At 34.8% G+C, this 15,222-nt stretch overlaps 1 protein-coding gene and 1 non-coding gene across 2 annotated transcripts in view; one reads left to right on the top strand and one right to left on the bottom strand.

Moving 5' to 3' along the window:
* The window catches only part of LOC113498010 (rho-related GTP-binding protein RhoN-like), a 34,826-nt gene that overhangs the window by 4,023 nt on the left and 15,581 nt on the right, over positions 1-15,222 (top strand). The window lies entirely within an intron of this gene.
* Positions 12,791-12,861, bottom strand: Trnae-uuc. Its single transcript has one exon. It is a non-coding gene; the product is annotated as a tRNA-Glu (tRNA).

Below are 15,222 nucleotides of genomic sequence, written 5' to 3'. Positions count from 1 at the left end.
TCCCCGTGGTTAGAAGATATAAGTTATGATTTATACCTGCCCTGTTTTTTTCACATTTTCCATGATATCTTCGCTCCTATTAGTCGCAGCGTGATGGTTTATAGCCTAAAGCCTTCCTCGATGAATGGTCTATTCAACACAAAAAGAATATTTCAGTTTGGACCAGTAGTTTCTGAGATTAGCGCGTTCAAACAAACAAACAAACTCTTCAGCTTTATATATTAGTATAGATAGAGTATAGATAACTACGTAATTAAGGAATAATAATAATATGCAATGTAGGTAATGTAATTTTGCTGTATTAAGGTAAATATTTCTGTCATATTTAGTGAGTTTGTTTCGACATTTCATAGTCAGATATGACATGTCGACAGCGATCTATAAAAAAGACGTGTAAAAGTGATGATATATCTACCTTTCAGAATAAATGATTTAATTTCATTTCATATCCACGATTGCTTGTTCTGAGTTTAGGTGGTTTTCTTTTTGCTTTTTAGAGACAAGTTACATAATAATATATAATGTACCAATCAATGACGATTCCATGGTATGTATCCGCCTCACGTAATAACATAGGGTTAGCAAGTTTTCTGTCTGTCAATTAAGTAAGCTTTCACGGCTCAACGAAATTTGGTGTAACGATGACGAATAGTTTGAACATCTATAAATTGCTATTAAATGATGTAACGGTTTACTCACGCGTATTTATCGGGGTAGCCGTATTAGTATTAGGTATTTATCAGTTCGACTCGCGATCCCGCCGCGTCTGCTCATGATTAAGGACTCCGGTTGGGTCCGAAACTAGTCGGGCTACCCCGATAAATACGCGTGAGTAAACCGTTACATCATTTAATAATGAATCATTCTCACGATATTTACTATCAGAATCTATAAATTGCTATTTCTATTCTATAATTGGCACGAGAAAGGGGAGGCCTATGCCCAGCAGTGGGAAGATAAAGGCTGTGGATGATGATGATGATAATGATGATTCTATAATTGGTGATTTTATCCGCTAAGGGAGTTATTTGCATGTGTTGCTATACAATGTTTGGTGTGTGGTTAGGAAGAATTACCGAACATTTGGAAATATACTGTACTAGAGACTTAATCAAGAGAATTCTTAGCTTCGTTTTATGAAATACAAAAAAAATGGGATATGGAGATCCGATTGCCAAGTGAGAGTATAAATTACTACCTTTGCAATTCTGCTAATTATGACTTGTCATGTGTTTTATTGTTAGGGGTTTGAAATGATCAATTGTATCTGGTGTAATAAACGAACTACATACAGTAGAAAATACAGACAGAAACTAGTACAAAAAACCTATTTGAACAATCAATTTGACGACTTTTAATAGGACTTTTTTAACGAGCACTCCACACACTGATCGACGATAAAAAATGGTCGCGTTACATTGACGGCTGGACAAGAACAAATGACTGAATTACAATGCAATCTAACAAATTGGCCGGCAATGGATCGGTGGTATCGATTTTACAGCCTACAAACCATGTAGAATTAACAGAAGACCTACTTAAAAGGCGATTTTAAAGTCTTGATGAATTAGGGCAGTAAAGTCTGACTGGTTTTTTGCTAGTAATATTATTTTCCCTTTTTCTTTTTTTTTAAACGACTCTCACACTAAGGAAATTAAGCCTCGTGTCACGGAGTTTTCACAAACATTCAAGTCACATGCACAAAGACACCCAGACTCAGGAAAAGTATTCATGGATGACACCAATCGCGTGACTTAAGCGGATATCAAACCAGCGACACGTCGTGCACAGTTGGCATGGTGACCTCAGCCACTCTACTATCCATGCAATCAATACTTCCATTAAAGTATTAAAAGGTGAAATAACTATATCTACCATATCAAGCATAGTTTAATAATAATTCAGCAAGAATTTTCAGTTGATTTATCGATAATCACCTAAATAGCAATACCGATCCTAAATCGCTCCCTTTATCGAATATCAGATATTTGAGGTCAAGTATAAAGGTATAGACTGTTGCTTAGCTACTATTCAACGTGAAGACCCCTCTAGGTTAAAGTTCAACAATTCTGTGGAGTTTCGAGACGGCGTTATTCAATTATCTAAAACAAAATAGAATCGTCTCGTTTTACTCAATTTTAGCTCGGATCGGATTATTTTAATTGAATAGGTGAAACATCTGGCCAGTTGTAATAAAGACATGTGTATGAAAAATAAAGTAGGTCTTCACCTCACTATAGTCGCCTTTCAACTATATTTTTCATCTCCCATCAATTGTTTAAACTCAATTTCCATTTTTTTATCTTAGCGGCAAAATAATTTAGTATGAAAATATCAACATGACGTTATTACTTATATGTGACGATAAACCTTCTGCATCTATCATTTGTGGTGGCTTACCAGATTTTTTATTGGGATTTCGATAGCACTTTTTGTTTGATGCTTGACAAATTTATGAGAGCGAATGGAATTTAGCGCGCTTTGGGCTGGCGAGATGGCGTGTCGCGTGAATTTGGATGTGGTTTCGCAGTTGATACTTAAATTATTTTTCTTTTAAAACATAATATAATACTTGAAATTTTATTAGTGAGTGAAGGTTTAGAAAAACATAGGGCACTGAGGAAGTAGGTTTGGAAATGAGTATTACTTAATTTCATGTCACGTAACCATTTCATGCTATCGATAGGGTCTGTAAAATTTAAACCGTTATTAAATAAATAATTCCTGTTCATAAATGTGGGTGCTGGTATCACACACAAGTGCTATACCAGAAGAAAAACCTTAAAAAACTGCAGGGCCTCAATTCCGGTATTTACAATGGCTGATGAATGAATGGCAATAGGATTATTTGCCAAAACAATAATTGGAAATTCATTGTATTGACCCTGAATGTTCCTCCCCGTTCTGAATGTCCAATTATTATGTCGTAAAAATGCTTAGAAAAATACAAATAGTGCCAATTTAATCAAATTTCCATTCACTAATTGGCCATTATAAATTAAGTAGCAGAATTGAGGCCCTGATCTTGAGTACTACCGAGAGTCCGATTGAGACCGTGAGTCTTATGTTCTGGGACCTCTATGAGTTTTATATTGAACTGTTGGAAACTGGGAGGCTCATGGGTAAAAGCCTTAGTCAACCGCACGTAGCACCAGTAAGTGAGATTTATGTCCTGCAATGGATGAGGCAGGCCACGCACGCACATTCTGTTTGAAAACACACACATGTATACAGGTACCTTTAGATGGATAAAAACATGCTTTCTAGAGTCAAACCATCAGAATACACATAGGCTACAATTTTTGAGTTTTCTTATGCGAGGTCGTAAAAAAACACATTTTTTGCGCTTACATTGCAAACGCTGACTGAATCCTACAAGATAGATAGAAGGCAGGTATAAATTATAACTTATATCTTCTAACCACGCGGACGAAGTCACGGGCAACAGCTAGTCGTCTATAAATAAAGGTCGTTGATTGACTGTTTATTCATTATAAACTAGGAGAGAGCTAGACTAGCCTGAGAAATTATTAGAAAATCGATAAAATTTTGGTAAAACCGACTGAAAATAGTAAAAAAAGGTCTGGTCGTGAGCTATACAATTATATCTTTTCTATATAGTACAAACTCTAATTTGTCCATTATTTCTCATAGTCTTGAGTACCCACAAAAAATACCGTATCATTATTGTAAACATTATATTAATAAAAACAAGAATATTACAATTTTATTTAACCAACTAAACACATAGAAAACCTCGCAATATTTATTTTTCTTTCATCAAAAAATATTCATAATATTTATAAACTTTCGGCATTTCATACATATTTGTAATATTACGTCCACATTTTATTGTAGCAACCCTACCATTCATTTTATAAAGGATCTTAAAAGTATGTTACCAGAGATATTATTTAATAGGGTTGGCATGAACTTTAGCTGGCTAAGTGAAATATTATTTTGTTATGGACTTGTGGAATTTCGACTATTTCATAAGGTTATACGAATAGTTCGTTTTGGTGTGTTATCACTACTAATATTATAAATATATATTTGTCTGTCCGTCTGTCTATCTGTCTGTCTGTCTGTTACGCTTTCACGTCAAAACCACTGAACTGATTTCAATGAAATTTGGTACAGAGATAGAATTGACCTTGAGAAAGAACATAGGATAGTTTTATCCCTGACTTTTGAAGAGTACTAATAGGGTTCAGTATGAATAGGGTAAATACTGGACCTTGTTACTGAAGCATAGCTGTTGTGTTTGTCCATCCGTCATTAGACTGAATCTTATGAACCGTGATCGACAGTTGAAATTTTTAAAGGTGTATTTTTGTTTGCCTCTTTAACAACAGATAAATAACACAGAGAGAAAGTACATAAAGCAAATATTAATTAAAGATTAATTTGTATATCTCTTCTTCTGGACATACTCAACGTTTTCAAGTAGAACGCAGTCATATTTTTTTACTTATGCTAGTTGCTTCTGCTCCGCAGAATAAACTACCATTTTTTTCTGCGTTGCTAGTTTTTATTTTCTAAAGCTCTAATGTTCCTAAAACCGTCCTTTAAATAGCTATTTTAAATAAAACGCCAATTGCCAAGAATAATAAAAAAGATTTTCTTGAATTCCAAGACCGTTAATACCCTTTAAAAAGCATTCAGCTTCAAAAAAATACAAATCTTTAAACTAAAAATCTTTTCAAATCAAAAATTCAATTTAAAATGTCTTGGTAAGAAAATATATTAAATATATGGAGCTTTGTAATAAAAGTCATAGACCCGACCTCTTTAGTATTCAGAATCAAGTACCGAGGTCGTCTGGGCTTATTGGCACCCAACGCGACGTCTAAGACTAATTAAACGTAGATAGTATTTTAATTTAGTGTACTTTATTTTAATAAAAATGTTTGGAAAGCGGCTTTGAAGTTTTTGTTTGATAGGATAACTGTTCTACTTTGTTCGAAGTATCAATCTTGTTTAACTTAGAGTATAATTCAGGTTCACTGCTGGACGCGTGGGTAATAGTCGGCATATACGTCCCCCAAGGTAAACCACAGCACCGAAACTTCCACTTTGTTCATCCTTGCATTTTTGTCAGATGTCAGTAAAATAACTTAATAGCAGGATTTTTAATCACCCTAATAATATAATTGCGAAACTGCTGAACCGATTTCGATGACATTTTGTATAGAGGTAGCTGACAAATTGGAGAACCGAACATTATTCATCACAGAATTCAAATTCAAGTACCTTCCTACACCTTTCTTGTAAAAATATCCATTCTCGTCGCGACACTCCAAAAAAGGTAAAAAAGACCTTATTACCTAACCACCTTCATTAAAAGATCCCACCTAGTTTTTTTCAGTACCCATTAATACAACGATAAATTAAAACTACACTCTCTAAAGACATTCATCTTTAAATAAGTATCTATTCATGGACCAATAAATAAACCAACAGCGAGACGCTTAAAAAAAATATGGCGCCAGGATTCAATGAATGGGATCATATACATTGTGTAGTTTGTTCCTATGCTATTCCTATGAAACCTTTTTTGTCAAGAAGTGTATAGAGTCTAATGGACAATTGCCGTTTTTTCTGTTAGTCTTACTTCGACTCCACGGGCCGTCATGTTTCAAAATAATATTATGGCAGTGGTGGTGGCGTGATAGCGAGCTATCTGGCATTTAATGATGTCACTTTTTACACTACAATAATATTAGAATAATGTTCCTGTTTTCTTTATTTATTTTAATAGCCCATGTTATTGTCTCACTACTGCAATGAGTCCTTCTCCTCTTTATTTTTTTCAATAAAATGATTTCTTAACAACATACACGATTTGATGGCAGTTGAAAACGGGAATGAAGTTTGTTGTAAGCTTGTTTTCCAAAATCCCATGCTATACTGTTAAGCGGTTTACGTGCAAATCTATATAACGAACAAGAAATAAAAATACTTTTTTTAATGGAAAACGATTCCCCTCTGAATTTCAGAACAAAAAATAACATGAACAAAACGCAACAAGGCTTTAAACATTTTCTAAGCGGCTACCCAAAACTTTCATGTAGTACACACAAGTAGCAGATACTTTTTAGATTTTTTTTAAGAAAATAAGTGTAACCAGTGAAACTCATAGTTATGAAGTATTTTTGCAACTAAGGATACACAAAAAGTTTAAAAAAATGTACCGTAGAGAGTATGTATAACCCTCAAAATAATATTTAACATGGAACGCATGTATAACCTCCTTTCTGATACCTGATAACACTCTTCACGATCTTGATCGGTTCGTAAGCATAATGCGAAGACACAACCAATGCTTGAATAACTCGTTCATAAAATGTTTGATATCTATCTTTTATTTTTTTAATATATAAAGCTGAATAGTTTGTTTGTTTGAACGCGCTAATCTCAGGAACTACTGGTTCAAATTGAAAAATTATTTTTGTTTTAGGTTTTAGGCTATAAACCATCACGCTGAATAGGAGCGAAGATACAATGGAAATTGTCGAAAAAATCAGGGCCGGTATAAATCATAACTTATATCTTCTAACCACGCGGACGAAGTCGCGGGCAACAGCTAGTCTAAATATAAAACCGTGACAAATGTTCTACGTTTGTCTACGAGATCGGATTAACAGTACTCATTACGTCACAACGGCTAAGCCAATAAGCGCTCGTCTCGTCATCCCTCCTCTGACTTGCTCAATTAATCCACGATTTCCGATCGCAGCCGATCATAGCCGAAGTAATACGAAGTCTCTTTTATCTACCCATTTACTAAACAGTTCACTTGTTTATAGGAAATTACAACAGCCTCTGCCAAGTGATTATTCTACAATCAATGACGTTTATATAAAAAGTAAAAAAATATGGAAATAGCTGTTTTAAGTCACATGCCTTCCCGAAATTAATTGACGTTTACTTATGTCAAATTTTAGTGTTTACTGGCAATACTGTCAATCTCGTCATGACACCTGTATCAACGCTAGGCACATTAATATTATGAATTCCTGTCTTTACATAACACATATTTGTTTCGATTGGTAGTCTAACTAACATATTTTAAATGCTTCTTTCTATCACAATTCGTAGACACTTGAGACACTTGACACGTTTCTCACGTTAGCACAACAAGATCCTCTTTGTCTTGAAGATCAATATAATGAGTCGCAGTCTCATCCATAGCTACAAGAAAATCATAAACATTTAATAGAAATAAAAAACTTGTAAATTTAAGACACATATTTAGCAAAGTACATAATAACTAGCTGTAGCCCGCAGGTCCGCCCGCAAGAAATGATCCACGGGAAACTAAAATCGGGATAAAATTCTATACACGGTGATTTTTTAGTCGTCTTACAAAAGCAGCCCAGTTCATGTATCCGACGTAAAATACCCCTAGGCGCGATTATTATTTTTTTATCATCAACTAAGATAATAAGTACGAATAAAATTAAACAAGAGAAATCTGAAATATACTCTTAAAAATGATAAAATTGCCCCCGCCCGCGCCCCTCACCATTGTTACAAGGCTCGGACCGCGCTCGCAACAGAGCTGTGTTTCCAAAAAACTACGAATTGCATCATAATATTGAATAAAAATTGCATTTTTTTTTAAGTCTCATAAATACCTATTTTTTTATCATGAACGTGTTCTAGCCATTGGATACACGAACTGGGCTGCTTTTGTAAGACGACTAAAAAATCACGGTGTATATTGTTAATACAGGTTCTAAACTATCTGTGTGAAAAGTTTCGTCTAAATCTATTTAATGGTTTTTGCGTGAAAGAGTAACAAACATCCATACATCCAGCATTATTATCCATCCATCAAACATTACTAGGATATCGTTTGAAGACATTACTGTAACTAAATCACACGCTACCCGTGTGTAGTGATTCGCTTATCAGATAGAACTGTTTGTCCAGTGCAGGTCACACAATTGTCTGCCACTTGATGTGAAGTGTCGATCGAGACATCGTCCACACTGTAGACTTCCTGCGGTAGCTTCTTGGTGTATTCAACCTCTTTTGTGTAAGAAATTGGTTGCAGGACATACTGCTGATATTGCTTTAAGTTAGTAAAACTAATCTTTAATATTTTTGACAAAGAGGCAGGAAAAAAAAAAAATTTTTTGACAGGTGTTTGTTTTGTGCATTTGTCAAAAATCTGATCCGGCTGTAACTGATGATAGCTAGATAGTTAAAATGCTCACAGATTGTGGGTTTTTGTTGCCGCTATAAAACAACAAAAAATACATTGGGACATTAAAAAATTTGATCTTTTACGATTTTTTGCAAATCTGGTTTTCAGTAACCTCTTCAAATTTGTACGGAACCTTTAGTGTCCCCGGTTCGATTCACACTTGACCGTTTTATTCTAAAATGTCCGAAATACCTGTCCAGTGACGTAGTTACATAGTTCCCGGATTCCCGCCATTGTTCACTCAATAGTTGTGAACGTTCCACGAATTCCCACTAAGTGTCAAATTCTGGAGAGCACCACTAATTGTTACGTCACATCCTGTTAACACGAATACGAAAGTTCTTGACCATTCATATTTTAAAGTCGGTATCCCTTTTAGACTTCAACATAATTCAGTGTATTTTTGTGTATCTATAAAAGCTTATGAAATAAATAAGTGCACCAAAACAAACAAATCGATACGTTTTTTCTGTCCAACTAGGGAGCAAAGACCTCGTCCTTCTTTTGTTTTGTTCTGTCATTAGCCAGCGCACAATTTTCTCAGTAAATTCAATTAAAGCAATAATTGTACAATCAGCCGATTCATTGCAAACGACAGCTAGAGCAGACACATTAATTACATTTAACATAAAATTGCTTTTAAAAAACTTGCAACACAACATACGTGTTGATTGCCTTTGCAAACACTCCGACGTTTCTGAACTAAATCTACGCTAGAGAGCTTAGTGCCAATTTATTTCACAGTTACTTGCACAGAAAACACGACTTTAATTACAAAGAAATAAGGATTAAAAACGTGTACACAAAGTTTGCTGTCGCTTACCTGTTTTGTTCTCGTTGGTGTATGCAGTGGTGATTAGCCTTTTTGCTCGTTCCCTGTTCACGAACGCGGCCGCAACTGGTAACAGAAAACAGACTGATTTTGCGGCGAAAAAAGCGCGGGTAACTTTATCTGAGGAGTATTGTCTTTGCTTTTTGTTGAATGAGTTTAATAAGGAATGGATAATGGAACATTCGTTTATTTCTGGAAGATGAATAGGTGAATGATTGTTTTTGAAATTAGGAGGTTATAATTAAACAATTCAATAGTAAAATTTCGAACATTCAACAATTAATTTGTGTTATTTCTTTTACGAACGCATTTAATAGTTATTTCCAATGCCATTTAGTTTATTGCCGTCAGCTGCAAAATAACAATAATGCAAATGTTATGTTAATTGCGAACATGACTTATGTTCTCGTAATATTTGCTTATTGAACCGTGACACTACATGGTTATATAAATCAGACACCGCTGTGTATCAAAGCCATAAATAAAACAACAACGCATAGATCAAAAATAAAACAGAAGCTATCGAGATACAGTTTTATTACGTTGGTACTTCGTTTTTACTGTTCTTGTCTATGAATTCGCTTCTGTATTGATTATGTTAAAAAGGACGGTTTAATATCGATTTTATAGCTTTCGCTGCGATTTTATTACTTTCGTCTGCTTGCAAATCTACGTAATGGATGAAAATTTATACATTAATTGAAAAGTTACCATAATATTAAAGCGTCAACTTAGAATTTTATGTTATATATAGCCCACGCCTTGGCGTCGCAAAAACCATTCGCTTTTTCAAAGAATATTTAGAAAAAGATTTTACCTAAACAAACTAACATCAATTTGCAGTTCTAGCGTAAATAAACAACAACAAAAGGACAAAAAACGAGAAATACGCCAAACATTCCGAGAATCCATTAACAAATCTACTACACGCATAAAGCCCGCCATTCACGCCGCCACAGAAAGCGCGGCAGAATAAAATTCATTCGCCTCACAAAACCTCAGTAAATATTTTATCAATTCAGAAATGTATTTCCATAAAAATCACTACACGTTCCGTTTACCGCACTTATTACTTCCATTTCATTGCGGTTCATTTAGCTCGAATGGCTCCCACGCCATCCATTCACTCAAGTGCATTCATTACATCTTGCATTTAGTAGTAAAGTGCCGGCAGACAGGTCGTTTTGAAGTCTTGGACCGCCGCGCCGTCGGCGTTCGCCTCCCAGCTGACGTTATTTAACATTTTTTGCTATTGAAAAAATGTCTTTCACTTTATCAATGTATTTTGTATATGAATGGCCGTATCGCCCGTCAATAATTTATCGTGAGTGGTAAAGATGAATGCTCGTTCTTGTTTATGGTACGAATTTGTTCCGTTTTTAAACAATTCCCGTTTGAAATAAATGACGGATGGGAATATATTTGTTTTTTAGACACTCACGGGAATTTAATATTTGAATGAAAATTCTATTTTATTGATGTTTCTACACATTGGAAATTACTTCCAGTTTTTTTTGTGTGGCTCGCTACGCATTTGTATGTTTCGCTGTAGGAATATTTTGTTATAACAAGTTTTGAATTACAGCTTTATCTATCACCTCTTCCAGGCTAAGAATAAACTGGCTTCGGGGTCTATAAATAATCCAATCCAAATCTAGATATCCTAAACGCAAATCTATAAATGACACATTACTCTAACTAATAAGACGACAAGTAAAAACGAAAATGAAAGCAACAAAATGTTACACAGATATATCATACATAAAAATATGGGCGATTAAGTAAATTGAAATGGCAACACCGCGTAAAATACCACAAATTTATTCCGACACTCATTGTGCTCATAATATATGTAGATGGCTGTATAACGCAGGTACTAAATTGAACAAACTTTCGTTCACTTCGGAGCGGTTCACTCGCAAACTTTGTAATATTCTCTCTATACGTACAAATTAACATACTTTACATTTATTATTATGTAAATAAGCCTCGGTTGTGACTAATTGAGACGTCACTTAATAATTAGACCCAAATTAACGAATGATTCGATTATAATTATAAGGCTGAATGTTGCTTGCCTTGGTGTGTTATCGTTTTGGCGCCGTTAATGACAGATGTCAAAGTAATTTTATTCAAGTCAGTCAGTAAATTTTCATGGGCCCTTTTGTATTCATTTGTAAAAGAGACAAAGTTTTTGTTTATTTAATAGGTTATGTTCAGACAAAGCATATCACAAAGAAAAATATAAACAAGGGTGTTGCTTATTTCATAGTAAATCTTGGGTTGACTTTAGAAACGGGCTGCACGAATTACTGGGTGTTTTTGGTTTTAATAGATCGGCAATGATACCCCGAGTTATAATATAAAGTGTTTTTGTGCGGAAATGTGTAGTTTTTGAGAAATCTTAAATTAAAGTTTTGAGGTTAATTCTCAAAAATGAAACAGAAAATTTTATAATGTATGGCAAAAACTAGTGTTTTCTCACTCTAACCGTCATATTGAAGTGTCACTCAACTGTCAAAGAGTGTAATTACATTCCAATAGTTCATTTAGTTCATTCGCTTTTCGTTCGCGATTGTTTATGTTCCGTGTTTTCGTATTGTGATTTTTCTAAATTGTTATGATGATTATCATATAAATCGAAATTTATGTAAAATGTTGAAATGTATAAAACTAAATCTAGAACCATCATCATAGTTAACACCCCGACTCGGAGCTCCCCGACATGGACAGGTTAGGTCAGAAGTGGTTATTTATTTTTAAACCACCCAGAAGTAGGAGCCCCGCGAAGCGGGGCTCCGTCGACCGAGCCAATAACACCGTTTTGACACTCCTAACCTCAAAACTAAATTTCAAAAAATCTCAAAAAATATACGTTTCCGCATCTTTTCCCTTTAAGGGGTATATCCTAAACACCACCCCTCCCCCCTCCCCCCATCCCCACACTCCTATGAATGCAGCCGATTACTAAAGAATACCCTACCCCTAGGAGCGATTTTTTTTATCATCAACTAAAAAAACAAGTACGAAAAGAAATTAAACAAGAGAAATCTGAAAATACTCTTATTAAAAATCATAAAAAAGCCGCCGCCCGCGCCCCTCACCACTGTTACAAGGCTCGGACCGCGCTCGCAACAGAGCTGTGTTTCTAAAAAACTACGAATTGCATCATAATATTGAAGAAAATTGCATTTTAAATTAATTCAAATCTCATAAATACCTATTTTTTTATCATGAACGTGTTCTAGTCATTGGATACACGAACTGGGCTGCTTTTGGAAGACGACTAGAAAAACACGGTGTATTATAAGAGCGAAAGATGCTATTGTGCGAATAAAAACAGAACCTGATTGGAAACAACAACCGGTTGTGTTATTGTAATTTATATAACTCAAAGAAGTTTCTATGATTTTATCATAAAAAATATTTATAACCTTACTTTATTTATTCATTTAGAAATTGGATCAAATTAACACAAAAAAATGTAGCGGAAGTTTAAGGCCTAACCCTTGATTAAGATATGTTTAACAGGTACTTGTTTTTTGCCTACAAAAATTATCTGAGAAATATGTGACTTACACCCGTGAGAGAATTAGTGGCGGGAAAATAATATAAAAAAGTGAAATCTGTGAGTTAATGAAGTGAAATATGATATGGAGTTTTATGCTTCAAAATATTATAAATAATGTACCAAAATGTTGTAATAAATTGTTAAAAACATGCATAAAACTATTTCCAACAGATTCCCGTACCGGGAATCGAACCCGAGCCCCTGGGTGAAAGCCAGGTATCCTAGCCACTAGACCATACGGGAGATACTGTAGAGTGCGAAATTACACCTTTATTCAATCTCGCGACCACAGTCAAAATAATTTTAATTTCTTAAGCATTACGAACTCCACAATGATTTTAATATTCATATTTTACTCGATGACGCAATACAACGTCAATAAAAAAAAACTGGTAAATACATTTTTGTATCCGTATAGGTATTCGCTGTCTCAATTTAAGAACGCAGAAACTTCATCCAATTTATTACATGATATGTATTTACTAGGAGCAATGCTCCCTACCAACACTAGTGCTCGGTCACGTACAGTCTATTGAATTTTCTCCCAACTGTTTTGTTCCGTTTCCACAGTTTTTAAATTAAACATTGGAACGTACTCGGCAATAAACGATAAGTAATTGTATCTATCGATATTAATAAATTATTTTGTCCATGACATATTTTTAATGTTAAACATTACAATCATTAAACAGTATTTTCTGACCTTGGATAGCTATTGTTCCAATTATGAATTTATTGTCTTGAGTTTTGGTGTAAAGTTATGAATCATTTTCTTGAAATAGCTGGCTGAAAACGATAAAAAAAAAAACAAATGAGTTGAATGTGACAGATGCTGACGGCCATTTTGGAATTCCACATTTAAATTTGTAAGAATGTCTATTATGAATATTTTGTGTTATATTTGGCATTGTTTTGTTTGAGCGGCAACAGCGCATTTTACATACCTAGTAAAATTGTATTCTAATCACATTATTTCTTACTTAGTACCGTAAAATGGGGCGAATAGAATTTCAAGGGGTGAATAAAAAAGTGGTGTTAGGGGGGTAAAAATCATTAAACACAATTATTTTATTTAATGTTTGAGAATCTTCATATAATCATTTTATTTTGTCTCGGAAGACATCGAAATCAATTCGCTCCAAAAAATCCTCCAATCACTCCATTTTACAGTTCAAAAATAAACTGAGCTTCTAAAAAAAATGCGTAAATTTATGAACATTTGTTACTTCTTCATTCTGAAAAATCTGTATCTATTTCGATAAAATTAGGTTGAAGACATCAAATCCCTCTATTAACATATAGTTACATTTTGCACCTAAAACCCATTTCCACGCTTCTAGTCGCGCTAGCTAATTCAAAGATAACTTATAATAAATGATCAGTTCGTTGCCATGGTAACTAAAAACAGATGATAATATGTGTCCCTCTATCCTTAGAATAATTTTAGGTGGCATTAATCATTGTCACGACGACGCTATCACTCTTCAAGTCACATTTACACTGTTACCTAAGTCAAGGGCTGGATAATAAACCCTAGGAGCACTATCAGCGGGTTGAATTTCGGGTCTGTGTAGATACTTTTTAGGAAAAAGTGACTTAAGTCAATGTTCTTTATGGTTGAAAATTGAATGGAATTTTGCATCCTTAACTACGGTCTAAAAGAGGTAGTTGATCGGTGTTGTAACATTCGCACTAGCCGAAGTCTTTTAACTTTTAAACATTTTAATAGTTCCATATACAAAGGGTATATTCGGATCCCCATTACAGAGGCTAAGCTGTCATCTTGGTCCGTTCGCCACCACTCTATCTCACGAATCATAATAGCTTAACTGTTGAAATTTTAACAGATGGTGTATTTCTTTTGCCGCTGTAACAACAACTAATAAAACTGGAGATCAAGGATTTAAACGTTTGTTTTTGTCTAACTTATTATTACGGAACCCTCAGTACTCCGAGTCTCACGCGCACTTGACCAGTTTTCTTATAAACATGATCATATTTTGTATCATTATCGTGTACAAGGTGCCGCATACAGATTTCACATGATACCATTTATTAAGTTCATATCCAGTGTATAATGCTGCAAAACAATTTTAGCATTAATGTGACATTGGAAGCTTCGTTCCATTATTATAAAGCGGCTAAATTATATTAACGCGCGAATAGTGGAGCGCTCAAATAATCGTTTTGTGTAAGCTCCGCTTTGAAAACCCTTCGCATGTTGCCGGGGTGGCGAGCAATAACTGCAGAGCATTGCACTCGGGGTTGTGGTACAATGTGTAGGGGAAAGGCGTGTTTTGTACAAGAAACTAGCTTACAACTAATAGTAGCCCACGAAGCCAACTTGCCTAGGAGTTTGAAATTATCTGACTGCCATGGATAACCGAGAGGTTGAGGTCATCACGCCAAACCCACTGTGCGTGACGTGACGCGTTTTCGATCCCCGCGTAGGACAAGCGTTTGTGTGATCCACCAATGCTTGTTCTGAGTCTGGGTGTCTTTGTGCATGTGAATTGTATGTTTGTGAAACCCCCCGCGATACAAGGACTAAACTCATTAGTGCAGGAGTCGTAAAAAATAGATTAGCATAGAAGTAATATAATA

This window comes from Trichoplusia ni, chromosome 10 (assembly GCF_003590095.1).
Source record: "Trichoplusia ni isolate ovarian cell line Hi5 chromosome 10, tn1, whole genome shotgun sequence".
Lineage (NCBI taxonomy): Eukaryota > Metazoa > Arthropoda > Insecta > Lepidoptera > Noctuidae > Trichoplusia > Trichoplusia ni.
This window is presented reverse-complemented; position numbering and strand designations above follow the sequence as displayed.